Here is a 17,307-nt window from a genome sequence, read left to right on the forward strand (position 1 = left end):
TTAGTTTAGTTGTTTTGATTAGGTTTGCTCCTAGAAATATATATATTATGATTTACAAGAAATTTGTGAGTTTTACCCATAGTCGTCCTGAGATTTGCGCAAATACTCAATCTAATCCTCAAGATCTCAATTTTCTCATTGTAGTCCTCCAGATAGAGTTTCGAGCACTCAAAGTGATCTCTGGACATATTTCTGGTGATGAGTCATCACCGGAGCGCTGACGTGGCCTCGATTTGCCATGTGGGAGGGCTCTAAAACGTCGTTGTTTTGGTTTGGTGCACTTAATAGCCAAAAACGACGCCGTTTATATGTTATTTAGCATGAAAAATAATTTTCTCTCCAACACAAACACTACACTTCACTCGTCTCTTCTTCTTCCACCCTCTGACTTCATCTTCATCTCCTCATCAATGGCGTAGCCATAGGGTTCTATTCGCTAGCTTGAAAAAGTTGAGAGAAGAAGTAATCCGACCAAAAGTTATTTTCGTTCTTCCCCTCCTTCACCAGAAGCACGAGGTTCCGACTTTGTGATCGGACTCAAGGTAACCTTTCTTTTTTTATTTTGTATTTTCAATCCAGTGTTGGTTGATGATATGCACGTTGTTAGTGTAGTTGAGGTTTGAGAGTTTTGGTGTCATTGTAGTGTCTAGAATTTGAAGGTTGGCTAGGGTTTGTGGGGTTGCTCTATTTAACCCGAATGAAACAGAGAGATGTATGCAGGATTGGAAAAAAAATGTGTTCTTGTGGTGTTGATTTTTTTTTTTTTTAATAATGCATTGGTAGGCTTTCAAATTCTGCATGTATTAAGTGAAAATTTAAAATTTCTTGCAGATGGAAGAGAGGATGGACATCATGATTCATCATGGGGGTGACTTCAAAAAAATTGCAGAAGGGATTATGGTATATTCTCCGGACAACAAGGCCTGTTTAGGTGATCTAGACACTGATACTCTAGATGTCTTCTATGTACGAAACTACCATAAAGAGCTTGGGTACAATGACATAAAACAGTTCTGGTGGCATATTCCTGGAAAAGGCTTAGATAATGGGTTGAGAAATGTAAACAGTGACAAAGAGATAAGAGAGATAGTGAATTGTTTTAGGACAAATGATGGATTGATTGATGTATATTTTGAGCATGGAGTGTCAGTGCTGGAGGTGTTAGAGGGAGATAACACAGTTGTGTACTTGGATGACGTTGGTGGAGAGGGGTGTAATGCAACTACAGATGCTAATGTGAGTCCCCCACTCAATGAGACTCATGCACTCATAGTTGCTCCCACCCCGAAGGTTGTACCCAATAGTTCTTGCAAATCCAGTCCCAACAAAAACAATACATCTCCACGGCAAACACAACCATCACACTCCAAAAAATACTAATTCTCCCAAGACAACCAACCCTCCCAAGAAAACTAACCCCCCAAAGGCAACGAAGCCCAGTAGATTCATCCAGCCCACCAAGCCCACGAAAACCACCAGAACCAGCCAGTCCACGAAGCCCAGTCAGCACTAAATCAGATAAGAGCAACAAGCAAAAACTGTCAAAGAGATCAAGTATTTTCAGGAGACCTTGTACACGGTCTGTTGTTAGAGGATTCAGGAGCAAAGTGTTTAACAATGAAGTTTCCTTTGATGTGTCTTCTGACTCCTCTGACAGTGAAGAGGATAGCCTGTTTAAGCCAGGTCCGGATGATGGTAGTTCCTCTGATTCTGAGGCTGCAGGGAATGATCCTAAAACTGGGAGTAGGATTAGGAAAAATATGGTACATGCAGAGGTGGGATCTAGAAATGTTAATCCATTAGGTAAAGGGAAGGAGAAGATATTGCATGAAGACGACGGTTTGGTGCAGGAGGTGAGTGACGTTGAAGTTGACCTTGGGTTAGTGGGTTGTGTTGATGAAGGTGCAGAGGATGGACTAGATCCAAGTATTGACTCAGATGGCACCAATTCTTGGCACTCAGAGGAGATGAAGACACCTCCAAACTCAGAAGATGAGCTGGAGAAAGGAAGTGATTCTGAGGAGGCATGTCCGCTGTTTAGGGAGGATGCAAGGTTTGGAGAGCTGCATCTTGAGGTTGGCATGAAGTTCGGAACGAAATGGGAATTTAGAGAAGCTGTGAGGGAATACACAATCCAAGAAGGTAGAAGTATAAAGCTAGTGAAAAATGATAACGTAAGGTGCAGGACGGTGTGTAAGGTCAAAGAGTGTCCATGGGTGGCTTATGCATGAAGAGACCATGAAGACACGTGTTGGCAAATTAAGACCTTCAACGATGACCATACTTGTCCAAGAGAGCACAAGAATAGGGCTGCCAACAGGAATTGGGTATGCAGCAAGCTTGTAAAGGTGAGAAAGTATCCAAATTTTAGACACTGCGAGGCTACAACTTACTTCAAGACAAGGTTTGACTTGACACTGAATAAGAATTCAATCTCTAGGGCATTAATGGATGCTAGAAGTGTCCTGTATGGGGATGAGAAAGAGCAATATAGGATGGTTCGGGATTATGGTATGACGCTTCTGAAGACTAATCCCGGTTCCACTGTGCAAATATGCATCACCCCACAACCAAACGGTGAAGTTACCTTTGATAGGATGTATGTATGCTTAAGCGGCTGTAAAAACAGGTTCAAGGCTGGTTGCCATCCTTTGATAGGTTTGGATGGTGCTTTCCTAAAGACAAGGTTTGGTGGCCAGATTTTGTCAACCATAGGGTTAGATGCAGATCACCATATCTATGTAATAGCCTGGGCTATTGTCAGAGTGGAGAATACAGAGACATGGAGATGGTTTCTTGAGCTACTTTATCAGGACTTGGGTTACTATAAAGATCATGACTGGTGCTTCATATCAGATATGTAAAAGGTATGGAGCACTTACACTTATTGTCCTGCTTTGATTCTATTGGATATTGATGGTTAAATGTTCCATTAAGAATTGTGTTGTAATATGCTTATATGCTTATATGGAGAACTTATAATTATGTTGTTATACAAAGATTGTTGCTAGATGCAACAAATAGGTTAATCTCCTGAATCATTATGCATATATGCTTGTATAGAGAACTTGTAATTATTGGTTGTCTAATTAATCAAGGTATCCTGTAAGCTTGTTATATACTTCTTGAATCATTATGTGCACACTGGATAAAGGTTAGGGGCTTCTATGGGTCACGACTATGATCTTTAGGGACCATTATGGGGATATTTATTAAATTTCAGGGATTTTTATGGGTCACGATTATAATGTCAGGGACGTATATGTGCACATTGCTTTCGTAGTCATGTATGTATAATATTTTGTGAAACTGGCAGGGACTGATATCAGTAGTGAAAGAGGTGATGCCTGACGTGCATCACCGTTTCTGCGTCTGGCATTTATGGAAAAATTTCAACAAGAATTAGAAGGACTTACAGCTACGGGAGATTTTGTGGGAGTGTTCAAGGGCAACAACTTACCAAGAGTTCAGGGATGGAATGGACAAGATCAAAAGATTAAACGAAGATGCTTGGGCATATTTAGAAAAGTGGCCGATGGATGCTTGGACCAGAAGCTTATTCAGCCATAAGCCAAAGTTGGATAGCATATGTGACAACGCATGCGAGGTGTTCATTGCTAAGATCAAAGATGCAAGAGCCAAACCCATCATAACATTGCTGGAGGAAGTAAGAATGTTTGTCATGCGCACCATAGCGAAGAACAAGGTTAAACTGAAGAATCACACTGGGAAGCTCACACCTGTTATAAAGAGCAGGCTGGAAAAAGTTAGGAAAGAGTCTAAGAATTGGAATCCTATTTAGACCGGGGATAACGGGTACAAAAAATTTAAGGTACACGGACATCCAACTAACCATGTTGTGGACATAGGAAAAAGATTGTGTACCTACCAATTTTGGATGCTTACAGGTAAGTTTCTTGTGTATAACAATTGTCTTTATGCATAGCAATTACTTTATGGATAACAATTATCATGGTTCATGTCAGTATTTGGCACCTGCAGGTATTCCGTGTGTACATGCTTGTGCTGCCATCTCTCGTGTCAATAAGCAGCCAGAGGACTCCTGTCACAGATGGCTAACTATGGAATTATATAGGGAAACTTATAATCACCACATTAATCCAATTCCTGGACAACCACTATGGGAACAAGCAGAGGACTGTAACAGGCCACATGCCCCTAAAATCAAGACAAAACTTGGAAACTAAAGATGAAGAGGAGGATGGATGCGGATGAGAAGAGTGGTTTTGGAACTAAGAAGCCTAAAGTTGATCCAAAACTATTGAGTAACACTGCAGATGGTGTACATCTAAAAAGGCAGTTGGAAACCTTTACTTGCAGTTTCTGTGGTGAAAAGGGACACACAAAGAGAAGCTGCAAAAAAAGAGGGATGCTGATGCTGCCGCTGCTACTGCAGCTGCCACTACTGCCGAGGCGGCTGAGAAGAAGAAAAAAGATGCAGGAAATCCTACGCCTGAGCAGCAAGTTGAGCAGCCCCAAAACGATGGTGGCCAACCTGATATGGAAAGCAATCACGTGGAGATCGAGATATCTTAGCCTATTGCTTCTGAGGAAGAGGATTCTCAAAAGGTAACTGAAAATTTATATATTCATGCCTTTATGATTTAAGTGGATCAATTATACTTAATGCCAAGTTTGTCTCTTATAGGATCCTGGACTGAAAAGGCCTTCTAAGCTGTCACCAAGAAGAAAATCCTCTCTACCGGGAACTTCACCAACAGTGAACCCCTTGCAAGGTGCATCTTCAGCAACAGCAACAAAGTTTGCCAACGTGATGAAGTTCATCCCAACCCCAGGATTTAAGCCACCAAGAAAGAAGAACTAAAGACTTTAGATAAATCTATTTAGGGGTTTCTGTTTTGTGTAATTAGTCTTTTCCAACAGACAATGACTAGATGGTGAATTGTGATCCTTTAGCCTTTTTGAGATGCCTTTCTTTTGAGGAAACTATTGATAGCAGTTTCATGTTCCTTGGCTGCCTTTTATCATTGTCTTTTGTTGTTTTTTTATAAACAATGGAATTTATCTTAATACACTATGCTTTGGGTTTACCAATCACTTTTGTTGCCTTATTCAGCCATTACTGATTATGGTTCATTTCATGCACAAACATAAATAACAATAGTTTCATAGTTAACAACATTTTCATTCCATCAACAAGCAGTTTTTCAGCATCTATTCCTTACAGGGAACCCTAAACCACCAACTCATTCATCATTTACAATACAGGATAACCAACAACACTATCAATACAGACACAACTAACACTAACAACTGGGTAATCACTTTTTGCATATGGACATCCTCCTCCAACCTCTGAAGCCTCCAATTAAAGTTCATCTTCACTTCATAATCATCACCACAAGATTTTGGCTTATCAACCTGTTCCTCATTCCCAGAATCTGCCCACACAAAAAGCCTGCACCATCTTTTCCCACTTGACTGTAACCAAGAAACGATCAAAGTTCAGAGAAGAACAACAAAAGAATAGTGAGGTAAGCATAATCATAACAACACAAGTAAATATTATAACCCACATTATAATTGGGGCAACCATAAAACGGTTTGTTCGGATTCGATTCTATGCCAAACCATCTGAGAACCGGCCGGCAGCCATAGCCGAACCATTCTGGCGGCCCCAATCTTCTGCTCTTGGTTGGCGTTCTCATCCGGTTCCAGCTAGATGGAGAACGAACAGAGCTTCCACATGCAGTGCTACCACCACCTATCATCGACATGAGTAACAACCCCAGACGGAAGAATGAAGAGAGAGCGATGAACAAGAAGAAGAGATGAAGTTTATGAACATTTGGGGATTTAGAGTTAGATATAATGGGAGGGACTAACGTGGGTACAAACAAAAATTAGCCAGCTCAGCTAGCCGTTGGAGCCCTCCCACGTGGCAAACCGAGGCCACGTCAGCGCTCCGGTGATGACTCGTCATCAGAAATATGCACAAGGACCACTTTGAGTGCTCGAAACTCTATTTGGAGGACTACAATGGGAAAATTGGGATCTTAATGATTAGATTGAGTATTTGCACAAATCTCAGAGATGACTATGGGTATTTACTCGAGATTTGTTGCACTCTAATTTTAGAAAGAGTTATTAGCTACTTGCAAATTTAAATCCATAGCATCTTCTTCAAATTTAATACCCTTGATAATATCTTATTCTTTAATCTTTATTAACATTACGGCCAATATATTGAACTAGATTTCATGCATGTATGTTTTTTTGGTGTCTAAACATGCAAAGAAACAAAGCAAACACTATCCTATATCCAACTGGATTATTTGCAGGAGATCAGCACAAGGCTTAGACCAAATAACATGATTAGAGTTACTCTTGGTACCATATCTAGCCATCCAATCTGCACATCTCTATTTGCTTTTCGGGACACCCATTTAACATGAACAAGCTAAGGACAAGATAAAAGCTCCTGAATCTTGTGAACCAAATCTGTTACTTCAGATGAATACCCATTTGTAAGATCATGCATGATGTGCAGAATGTCAAGGAAATCCGTTTCATATATAATATCCCTCAAACCGCAATACCAAACTAAAATCAACCCCCTCCAAGTAGCAAATAATTCACATCTGATGATAGACCAGGGGGAATGCTTCCAGAGCAGCCTGAGGTCCAACCTCCCTTAGAATCTCTAATAATACACTCGAACTCCACTACATATGAATCCAGATACAAGCTTGCATCATAATTAACTTTAAAACTATTGCTTGCTGGTGGTTCCTAACATAGACAATTTTGGAGAGACCTAAATGCATTGTTTCGATTCCTGTAAATCTGTAAGTCCTTGGCGGTAATTCTGGCCAAGACAACAATCTTGTGGCCTGTTCAAGGGTTATCATCATTGAATATGTCATTGCACCTATATCTCCATACCCACCAATATCCTACACCAAAAGACGCCTCATTGTCAGCCAAGGCCTTCTGAAACCATTCTTCAAGAGCAGTACCAGCCGTCGAGTCCAAGATACTAGGATCCAACATATGCCAAATTGTCTTTAATCGTTCACAGTCTCTAAGACAATGTTCCATGATTTCCTACGCCTTATTACATCTCTTACACATATCTGAAGAACCTAAATGCCGCTTGAATCAAAAGGTCTCAATCGGTAAAGTATCATGTAAGCCAAGCCACATAGTGAATTTAAACTTCTCTGAAATGTTAGTATTCCACAACCAATTACAGTTTCTATTGGCATTCCAATTCAAGGTTTTCTTTAATAACCATCTATAATCGTCCCTTGCACTATACTTTTTTGTTGCTGTAGGCCACCACTCCCACTGTGGCTCCAATTCAGTCGAACTAGGATATCTCAAACCATGAATTAACTGCTTAATCTCATGTAGAATAGGCGTGGTAAGACTATCAACCTCCCAAGATACCCCTTTCCACAAGTTAACCACTATGAAATCTGATTCAGAAATATGCACATAAGGAACAAGGTTGCAAAGCTTACCAAAAGGAGTCCAGTCATCATATCAAACTTATTTGTGGACATCCCTAACATTCCAACGAAGCCCGTCCTTGAGATGCTCATAGTCACTAACAATGTTCTTCCAGGTAGCTGATGAAGAATTTTTACTGTTTTCGCTTATACTAAAATGATTCCTAAGATATTTATGCTGTAGAACCTGCACCCACAACTTCTCGCTATTATTTAGACAACTCCATATCCACTTTTCCAGAAGCGCTATATTAGCACAGAGGTATCCCTAATACCCAATCCTCCTGCCCTTTTAGGAGTTATGGCGACCTCGCACCAGACCAAAGGCAGCCCTTTTCCGGTCGCTTGGCCTTTCCACAAGAACTGTCTCATCAAGGAATCAATTTTTTTACATGCATATTTTGAGAGAAGAGAAATTTTCATGTCATAAACCGGGATAGAGGCCATAACCGATTTGACAAGACAAAGCCTCCATGCCTTATTCAGCAGGCATCTTTTCTAACTGGAGAGCTTCCTCGTAATTTTTTCAATAACCTCTTGAGTCGTCCTCCTAGAAGCTCTGGCATGGCTGATGTTAATTTCCAGGTATTTATCCAAATCATTGCAGAACCGGATGTTAGAGACCCCTGAGAGAACCTCTTTCCTCCTCTCCAACACACTCTTGGAACACTGGGCCTTCGACTTATGAAGATTTACCTTCAGACCTGACGCTCTAGAAAACAAGTCCAGACAATGCATAACCTCTATTACTTGAGCTTTCGATGCCTTACAGAAAAGTAAGAGGTCATCTGCAAACATCAAATGAGAGAGTCGAGGTCCGTTTCTAGAAACCGCTACTAGGTTCCTCGAACCTTGGGAAGCTCTACGAGAGATAAAGAAAGCAAGCATTTCCATACAGAGTACAAATAGATATGGAGACATGGGATCTCCTTGCCTCAACCCTTTCTTTGGATTGAAATTTTGGAGCCTGTTCCCATTCCACAAAATTGCTAGCAAAGAGGAAGTCACACAATTCAATATAAAATTAATGGTAGCCTTTGGAAACCCAAATCAGACCAGAGTAGCTTCCAAAAAATGGCAGTCTACCCTGTCATAAGCTTTTTCTAAGTCAATCTTGAATTCCACGGTCCCTTTTTGAGACTTGGTGTTCTTCATGAAGTGCATAATCTCCTGAGCAATGATAATATTCTTTGTGATTCCTCTCCCTGGAATGAATCCGCCTTGCAAAGGACCAATGATCTCCGATAGGAAAGGTCTGAACCTGTTAACTAAAACCTATATAACAATTTTATAAATTACATTACATAAGCTAATAGGCCGAAACTCTCGTAAGGAAGAGGAAACTTCCACTTTAGGAATTAGAACAACGAGAGTATAAAAAATAGCCCCATTCATTGACTCACCCTCAAAGGCTCGCTTGATTAGCCCACACACATCATTGCTAAGAAAGTCCCAAAACTCTTTGTAGAAAATTGCTTGAAATCCATCTGGCCCTGGGGCTTTAAATGAACTCATGGTCATCACAGCTCTTTTAACCTCTTCAGACGTCACTGGTTCCACTAGCTTTTGACAAGCCTCGGTACTAAGAGACAGGTAGGGAAAAGGCCCCATAGCGTCTAGGTCAATATCCTCCCTTGTAGAAAAGAACTTTTGAAAGAAAGAATTTGTCGCCATTTCTAGAGTCGAAGTCTTTGTGGCCCAAGATCTATACTCCAAAAATAACCCATGAATCTTATTCCTCTTTCACCTGATAGCCATCTGCAGATGAAAAAATTTTGTATTTCTGTCTCCACATCTCACTCACTGTTCTCTAGACTTTTGGTATCACAACAACTCTTCTTGAAAAAGAACAGAATTCAGTTTCTGATGTAAAACTTGCTCTTTGATCCTAAGTTGTTGATCCTCCCGACTCTCCAGAGTAATTTGAACATCATTCAAAAGCCTCTCCAGCTCCCTTTTCTTAATAAAAATGTTGCCAAAAATCTTTTTATTGAAGCTAGTTGCATCTTTCTAAACCTCCAACAAACATTTGACCACATCTAGAGCTCCTTTATTTTAAGCTATATAAACAACATTCCTAAAAAAAGGACGAGCATCCATTCAGCCTGGAATCTGAATGGACGATGGCCCTTGGTAGCCTTCTCTGCCATCTTGCACCTAGTGAACAACGGGCAATGATCAGAGTGAAGGCGCGCCAACACCTCAGTATAAGCCTCCGAAAATATTAGTCGCCAGTCCTAGTTGATGACTGCTCTATTAAGCTTCTTAGCCACCTGCACCCCACCTCTCACCTTCATGTACCAAGTGAATCTTCTCCCAATAGCCCCCATATCAAACAGCCCACAATCCTCCAATATTTTTGCAAATTGTTCTACTCTAGGAAGACTGAACTGCCCCCTCTAACTTCACTCTGCAACAGAACATCATTAAAGTCCCCTAACACGATCCAAGGTCTGTGGATCATATTAAGAATCCTTGTCAAGTCATCCCAAAATTCTTTATGCCGATGTATATGCGGGTTAGCATACACTGCATTGTAGTAACTAGAAGTATTGCCTATAGTGATTTCAAAATGGATACATTGATCAACTACATCGACCACTCTCACAGAAATATTTGAATTAGAAAATAGAATACAGATACCCCCACTATGACCATTAGCCTTAACAACACCAACACCCTAATAACCTAGATTATTCCAAAAAGATTTCATCCTCTCGAAAGGAATATGGATTTCAAACAAAATGAAAAAAATAGGATAAAATTTATTCACTAACTCTTTATTATGAACTCGAGCCAATTTATTAACTAACTCTTTAATATTCCAAAATAGAAAGTTTAAATCTAAATAATTCATAAAATAATTGTACTGTAAAAAGGACCAACCTCAGTCGAAGTCTCCTAACGAGATGATGAAGATCCACTATCATATTAATTTTGGTCCCTAATATAGGGGCCAAAAATTAATTTCATCCCTAGCCTTTTTTTGCAACAAAATGGTCCCAAAGGTTCCAGTTTGTTTTAAAATCGTCCTTTGCGCCCAAAAATAATTTTTTAAGACCAAAATACCCCTGCTGGTTGCTATTCCTTCCTGCAAAATCATTTTGCCTTCCCCAAGCAAGGCATTGTCTGAGAATAGGATTGTAGAGTAAAACGTTTGTGTGAAACGATTGTGTGAAACCCTTGGAAGGCCTTCCTGCAAGGACTGTCCGGCGTTTGTAGCTCGAGCGAGGTTGCCGGGAAACTTCCTGCATTGTTGACTTGGCTTCGTTCCTATAGAAAGCCCTTGGTGAGGTAAGCATTATTTGAATGCAATTTCTCTTTTGTTGATGGACGTAACCGGTTTAGGGTTTAATGTGGATCGTGTGAAGGTGTGTGGAAGGCTAGGGTTTGAACTGATTGTAGTAGTAGTTGTTGTTAGTTGGTTTACTAACGCACTGTGTTGATTGATAGGGTTGTTCGGGAAGGAGACGGCGCTCTTCAACATGCGGGTGCACCATGGTGGGGCATTTGGATATGAGAATGGTGTGCTCAAATACTTGAAGGGTCAATCTACAGTCATGGAAGACATTGACGGCAATCGGTAGAGTGTGTTTGAGGCATACGAGGAGCTGAGGCAGCTTGGATACTTGAAGTCCACCATCGTCGCGTTATGGTACAAAGACCCAACTGCGGATGATTATGAGGATCAGATGAAGCTGTTGACAGGTGACACAGAGGCAATTGAAATGTGTACTATAGCAGGGAGGAGCGGCTTTGTTGATCTGTTTGTGTTGCATGAGGTTGGGGATGCCGAAGGGTTTTCGGAGGTCGGTTTTCTGGACGTGGGGGGGAGAAACTGTAGGCGACGAGAGTGAGGAACCTTTAGGTGGTGGTTTGGATTTAGTGGTGTTCGAAGGGAACGTACAAAAGACTGATGGAGCTGGGGTTGCGGCTGAAGCCGAATGCCAGAATAAGGATGGTGCAGTGGAATTAGGCCAAGAGGGACAAGAGGCGGATAGTGACCATGATACCAGTGGCAAAGACAGTGATAACCCAACATACTTGCCATCTAATGAAGAGAAAAATAGTGTCAAAGACATCCACTTCACTGACGGTGATGAGGTCTATGACTATGAAAGTGAATTCGGTAAAGATAATGCTGTGCCAAAGGATTCCAATGCGGAGAAGGGCAAAAAGGTTGTCACAAGTGATTTGGATGATGACGATGCAGTTGATAGTGATGAATTGGAGCATGACCATATAATTGGAGGACAAGAGTCGGGTGCTGATGATGGGGAGGAGGCTACTGAGGGTGAGGGGCAGAGGTTTCCAGTGCATAAGTCTCAAAAGGACATGGGAAAGTACCAATGGAAGGTGGGCACATTGTATGAATCTCGGCAAGAGTTTAAGGACACAGTTGCAGCCTATGCAGTCCACACAGTTATGAACATTAAATTCAAGAAGTGTGACTTGGTGAGGGTCTGGAATGTTTGTCAGAAAGGCTACCCTTTTTGCTTATATGCACACAGGGTCGGTGAGGAATCCACTTGGCATGAATCTCCAACATACCTGCATGCAGACACACCGAATTGGAATTATGTACAACAAGTGGTTTGGTAGCCAGTTTAAGAAGAAAGATGAATCCAACCCAAGGATCAAGGTGAAGGAGCTGGTTGCAAGGGCTCACAAAAAATGGAACCTGACCGTTACGAAGGCAATTGCAGCTAAGACAATATAGGAGGCTTTGAGTCAGATACAGGGAGCCTTTAGGGAGCAGTACAAGTGAATAAATGACTACTGCCATAAACTCCTAAGAACAAACCCAGGTTTCACAGTAATTCTGAAGGTAATTCGATCACCAGATTTTGCTCAAGAGAGACAGAATGCAGAGCTGATGAACTATTGTGTTTTCCAAAGACTGTATGTATGCTTTGATGCGTGCAAGAAAAGTTTCCAACACTGCAGAAGGTTCATTGGGTTAGACGGATGCTTCCTAAAAACCCCACAAGGAGGACAACTGTTGACTGCAGTTGGAAGAAACCCAAATGACCAGATTCTTCCAATTGCGTATGCGATTATGGAGGCAGAGACTAAGGATTCTAGGGTCTGATTTCTGCGTCACCTGTCCGATGACTTAAGCCCACACAATCTTGCAAAGTGCACGTTTATGTCTGATCAGTAAAATGTAATTCACCATATATCAACCTATGCAGCTTTTCCATCTATACATTCATAAATGCACTAATCATATGAAATCTTACCTTCTGCTAGCAGAGCTTGTTGCTGGCATTTGAAGAGGTCATTCTAGGGGTGGACAACGGGTTCTGTATCAGGCATCTCTACAGTAACTTCAGGAATAAGTTTCCTGGTTTAAAGCTGAAGAACAAGATGTGGAGGTGTGCTAAAGCAAGTCATTGGCAGAGCTGGGAGAAGGAGATGAAATCTTTGCGATGTCTAAATGAGGAAGCATTTCGACATCTGAATGGCATTCCACCAAGGTTCTGGTCAAGGTCCAGGTTTACTTTCCTATCTAAATGTGACAATCTTGTTAATAATATGAGTGAGAGTTTTAATGCTGTCTTAATAGAAGCAAGAGAGAAACCTATTGTGACCATGCTAGAGGATATTAGGGTGTATATGATGACTAGATGGGTTGCAAATAGGGAAAGGGTTCTTAATTATCCAGGACACATTATGTCAATGATTAGGAAGAAATTAGAGAAACGGGCAAGCTTAGCTAGGGACTGGAGGCCATACTGGTCAGCTGCTAGTAAGTACGAGGTTATGTGTGGTCTAGATAAGTATGTTGTGGATCTGGCTGCTGGTGAATGTTCTTGCAGGAAATGGCAAATGAGTGGGATTCCTTGTCCTCATGCCATCAGCTGCATCACCTTCAAGGGCCTTGATTTGGAGTCATATGTGGATGACTGCTACAAGTAGGAGGCCTACCTGAGGTGCTACCGGGAGGTCATACACACTGTAAACGGCCTGGAGCTATGGGAAATGACTCAATATGATGATGTCATCCCACCTCCATACAGGAGGCCAAGCCACAGACTAGTGAAGAAGAGGAAGCGAGGGCCTGCAAATGAAGACAACAGAAGCCAAACTCATCTGTCATGGAGGGGACAAGTCCAAAGATGCTCCAATTGTAGTGGAGTGGGACACAAGAAGAGCGGCTGCACCAAGCCTAAGAAAAGGGTTTGTGACATGCTGTTCTAGGGTTCACTGACCATTGTGATTGCCATAAATTTAATTTGACTACTATATGATATGTGTGTAACTGTCTCTATGATTTAAATTTTGTTTATAGGCCCAAACTTCAACCAAAAGAGCTAAGAAGGATACACCTAAGCTGGCACCTGGTCAGACAGTTTGGGGAGGGAGAAAAAGGAAGACTACACCATCACCAACCAACCTGCAGCATCTCAACCCAGGAAAACCCCCCCAAGGCCCAAGAAAAGTGCAGCCCAGCCCACTACACAAGCACCTCAGCCCAAGAAAGCTTCCACTCAGCCCAACATCCTGGCCCACCCCAAGAACAAGGCTGCATCAGCTGCAACCTCCACTAGCAACAAACAGCCCTTTAGCCAGCCATCTGTCAGGAAGAGACAATTTTTTGTCCTTCAAAGCAGTGCACCTCATGTACCCCTGTAGAAGCTGAGGTTGATGGCCAAATTACCTCCATCTCAGTGGGGGAATCTTTAGGATTTGCATGTAAAATCTTTTGTGACTCATGTCTTAGTGCTTTGCAAGCAGTGTTTGTATTTTGGTATTGGCTATTTAGTTTCAGAACATTACCTTAGTTACATTGGTTTCATTACTGTATTTTGGTATTAAGTGCCTGAGGACACTAGAAGTATTGCTTCTCTGTATTTTGGAACTAGGCATGTGGAGGCAAATAGTTTACTTGTATATGTTTTAACTACTCATCAAATGAAATATGCCAAAAGTAATTACTGAATTTTTAGATCCTGTATTCAATGCTTTTGTGCTTTACTCATGAACCACATTTACATTACAAAATAACACAACTTCACCATTAAAGAAGTTGACATTTTGGGCAACATTAAACAGCACTTTCCTTCATTAATTCAAACAGCTTCAAACATGCTACACACCTAAACCACTATAACATCACAGAATACCCTCAAACTCTACCCACACAACACAAGAAATCTCATAACATTCCCTACCAAATCATCTATAACCTAGGTGCATTCCATTCGGGTGCTTTAAGTTATATTGATTCTGCAGCAATAAGAACAAAACCCCACCCAGCCAGCAATACATAGAGCAGCAACAACCCAAAGCTTCGTCTCCACCTCATTCAATCTGGTCTTTAATTTCGTTATCTTCCTCATATTTTTTGCAATTTCAACCTCTTCTTGAACACCTCTAGGTTTCGGATCTACCCATCCGAAGAAATCACAGCCATCCTGAACCTGACAGAAGCCACAGAGACATATGAACAAATCCTAAATTCTCAGACCCACAATGGCAAAATAGGAAGAACACCTTACCTCATAGTATACGCAACCCCAAAATCTTCGTCCCGGGTTATCCTTCGTCGATGAAGTTTGCAAAATCGGCCTCTCACCATGGCCACAGAGCAACTCCTTTGCAGCTGGACAAAAATGTGAGGCTTTTGAGCTCTGGGAAGCCATGGACGCTGTCTCCTGAACCCTAGCGCTGCTACTCTTCGTCGACCTTCAGCAGAATCCGCCATCGTTCATCCTCCCCTGCACTTCACATTCATTCACTTTCATTATTTAATCCTTTTATTATTATTTATATTAATTAACATTATCAACAATCCGTTAAAACATTCGTAACGGAAGCTAACGACCACAGGGGTAAAATCGTTCGAAGGACGATTTTAAAACAAACTGGAACCTTTGGGACCATTTTGTTGCGAAAAAAAGGCTAGGGACGAAATTAATCTTTGGCCCCTACGTTAGAGACCAAAATCATACTTATCCCTAACTAAAAATATTGCCTATAATGATTTCAAAACGGATACATTGATCAACTACATCCACGAGTCTCAGAAATATTTGAATTAGAACATAAAACCCAGATACCCCCACTATGACCATTAGCCTCAACAACACCAACACCATAATAACCTAGATTATTCCAAAAAGATTTCATCATCTCGAAAGGAATATGGGTTTCAAACAAAATGAAAAAATAGGATGAAATTTATTCACTAACTCTTTACTATGAACTCGAGCCAATTTATTCACTAACTCTTTAATATTCCAAAATAGAAAGCTTAAATCTAAATAATCCATAAAAAATTGTACTATAAAAAGGACCAACCTCAGCCGAAGTCTCCTAACGAGATGATGAAAATCCATTATCATATTTCCCTGAGACTTGCTTTTCCTTATCCGGTTGTTGCCCGATTTGTTTGTGTCCCTCCACCGGCAACCCTTTCAATTTGCTGATTTGCTGCTTACTGGCGTTGCCAAGGCAGTCCGGAGTCGACGGCGAATTATGCAAAGAAAAAGGGTGCAACCTCTTGTGCCCATTTTTTATAATGGTAGTGAAAGTCGGCACTACAACAGAGACAACTTTTCCCTTCATCCCTTGCTGTTTGGAAGATGCCGTATGTGCTTGAGAGGAAGAAAGAGATCCACCAACCGACCCAGTCTTCACCCCTGATCCAGCTCCTCTCATACATGGCCCAAAGTCACGATTCTGGTCCAATTTTTTATTTGAGTGCAACGATATTTTACCTTTAGAGGTTTGTTAGGCTTTGTTTGATTGGCCCAATTTTCCTCTCCCTTTACCGCAGACTTTGGTCTAGCCAACCTCATCTCCCAAATGCTGGAACTCCACTTCCTTCCCATGCAACGTACCAGGACCTTCCTCCCCAATATCCACAACTATCACTATATCTTCGGGATTGCATTCAAATTCAAAAATTTTCTCCTTCGAAGCTTCCTGTGGCTGCACCACTGGGCCATCGTCTCAGTCACTGATGTTCCCTTTTAATCCACCTCTTCTGACTCTATCAGGGTCACTTTGCAATCTCTTCCTGAATGCCCGAAACAATTATACTTGTCACAAATAAGGTGTAAACATTCATATTCCACCTTATATTCAAACTCATCAACAATCACACTCCGGACCACTGACAGACCAAGATTGATTTGCACGCAAGCCCGAGCAAATTTTTCCCGCTCCGCCGACTTAGTAGCCGGATCTACCCTGACTGGTCTCCCCACAGTTGAAGCAATTCTCATCATGGTTTTATCCTAGTAGTACTATATGCTCAAACCATCGATTCGAATCCAAAACATAGTCTTCCAGAAGGTGTCCTTGCAAGGTTTAAAATCTGGTGACCACGGCTTGACTGCAATATAGTGGCCGAAGATCATCTATGGCGCCTTGGTAAAACCTTTTCTCGATTGTCGATACGATCAAATTTGATGAAGAAGTACTCAACACCGACATCTAAGATCTCATATATGCCAATGATCCTCCATACCCCTTTCAGTTTGTGAACCATGGCCATGTAACTAAAGTTTTTTCCAAGAACCTTAATCACAATTTCCTCCTTAATGGTTCAGAAAGAATGTTTCTAGCCTCTTCGGAGAAGCAAACTCTCGGAGGCATATGATCTCTTTCTTTTTCAGTGACCACTGCCAGGAATCCTCATCTAGAGCCTCAACCTGGTCTATCCTTGAGGCTATCAAAGAACCAATAACCTTGTCACGAAAAGAAGTCTTGAAGTCACCCTAGAACTAAGGCCGCCCTTACGTGATCTCTCTTTCGTACCTGATGCAAACCCTCCCACGCTCTCCTCCTTATCTCTTCC

At 41.4% G+C, this 17,307-nt stretch overlaps 1 long non-coding RNA gene across 1 annotated transcript in view; it reads right to left on the reverse strand.

Annotated features, from left to right (window-relative positions):
• Positions 1–17,307, reverse strand: part of LOC110271763 — a 20,406-nt gene that overhangs the window by 1,966 nt on the left and 1,133 nt on the right. The window contains exon 2 of the long non-coding RNA XR_002362402.1: positions 9,331–9,334. This is a non-coding gene — a long non-coding RNA (uncharacterized LOC110271763). The remainder of the gene's footprint in view (positions 1–9,330; positions 9,335–17,307) is intronic.

This window comes from Arachis ipaensis, chromosome B05 (genome assembly GCF_000816755.2).
Source record: "Arachis ipaensis cultivar K30076 chromosome B05, Araip1.1, whole genome shotgun sequence".
Taxonomy (NCBI): Eukaryota; Viridiplantae; Streptophyta; class Magnoliopsida; order Fabales; family Fabaceae; genus Arachis; species Arachis ipaensis.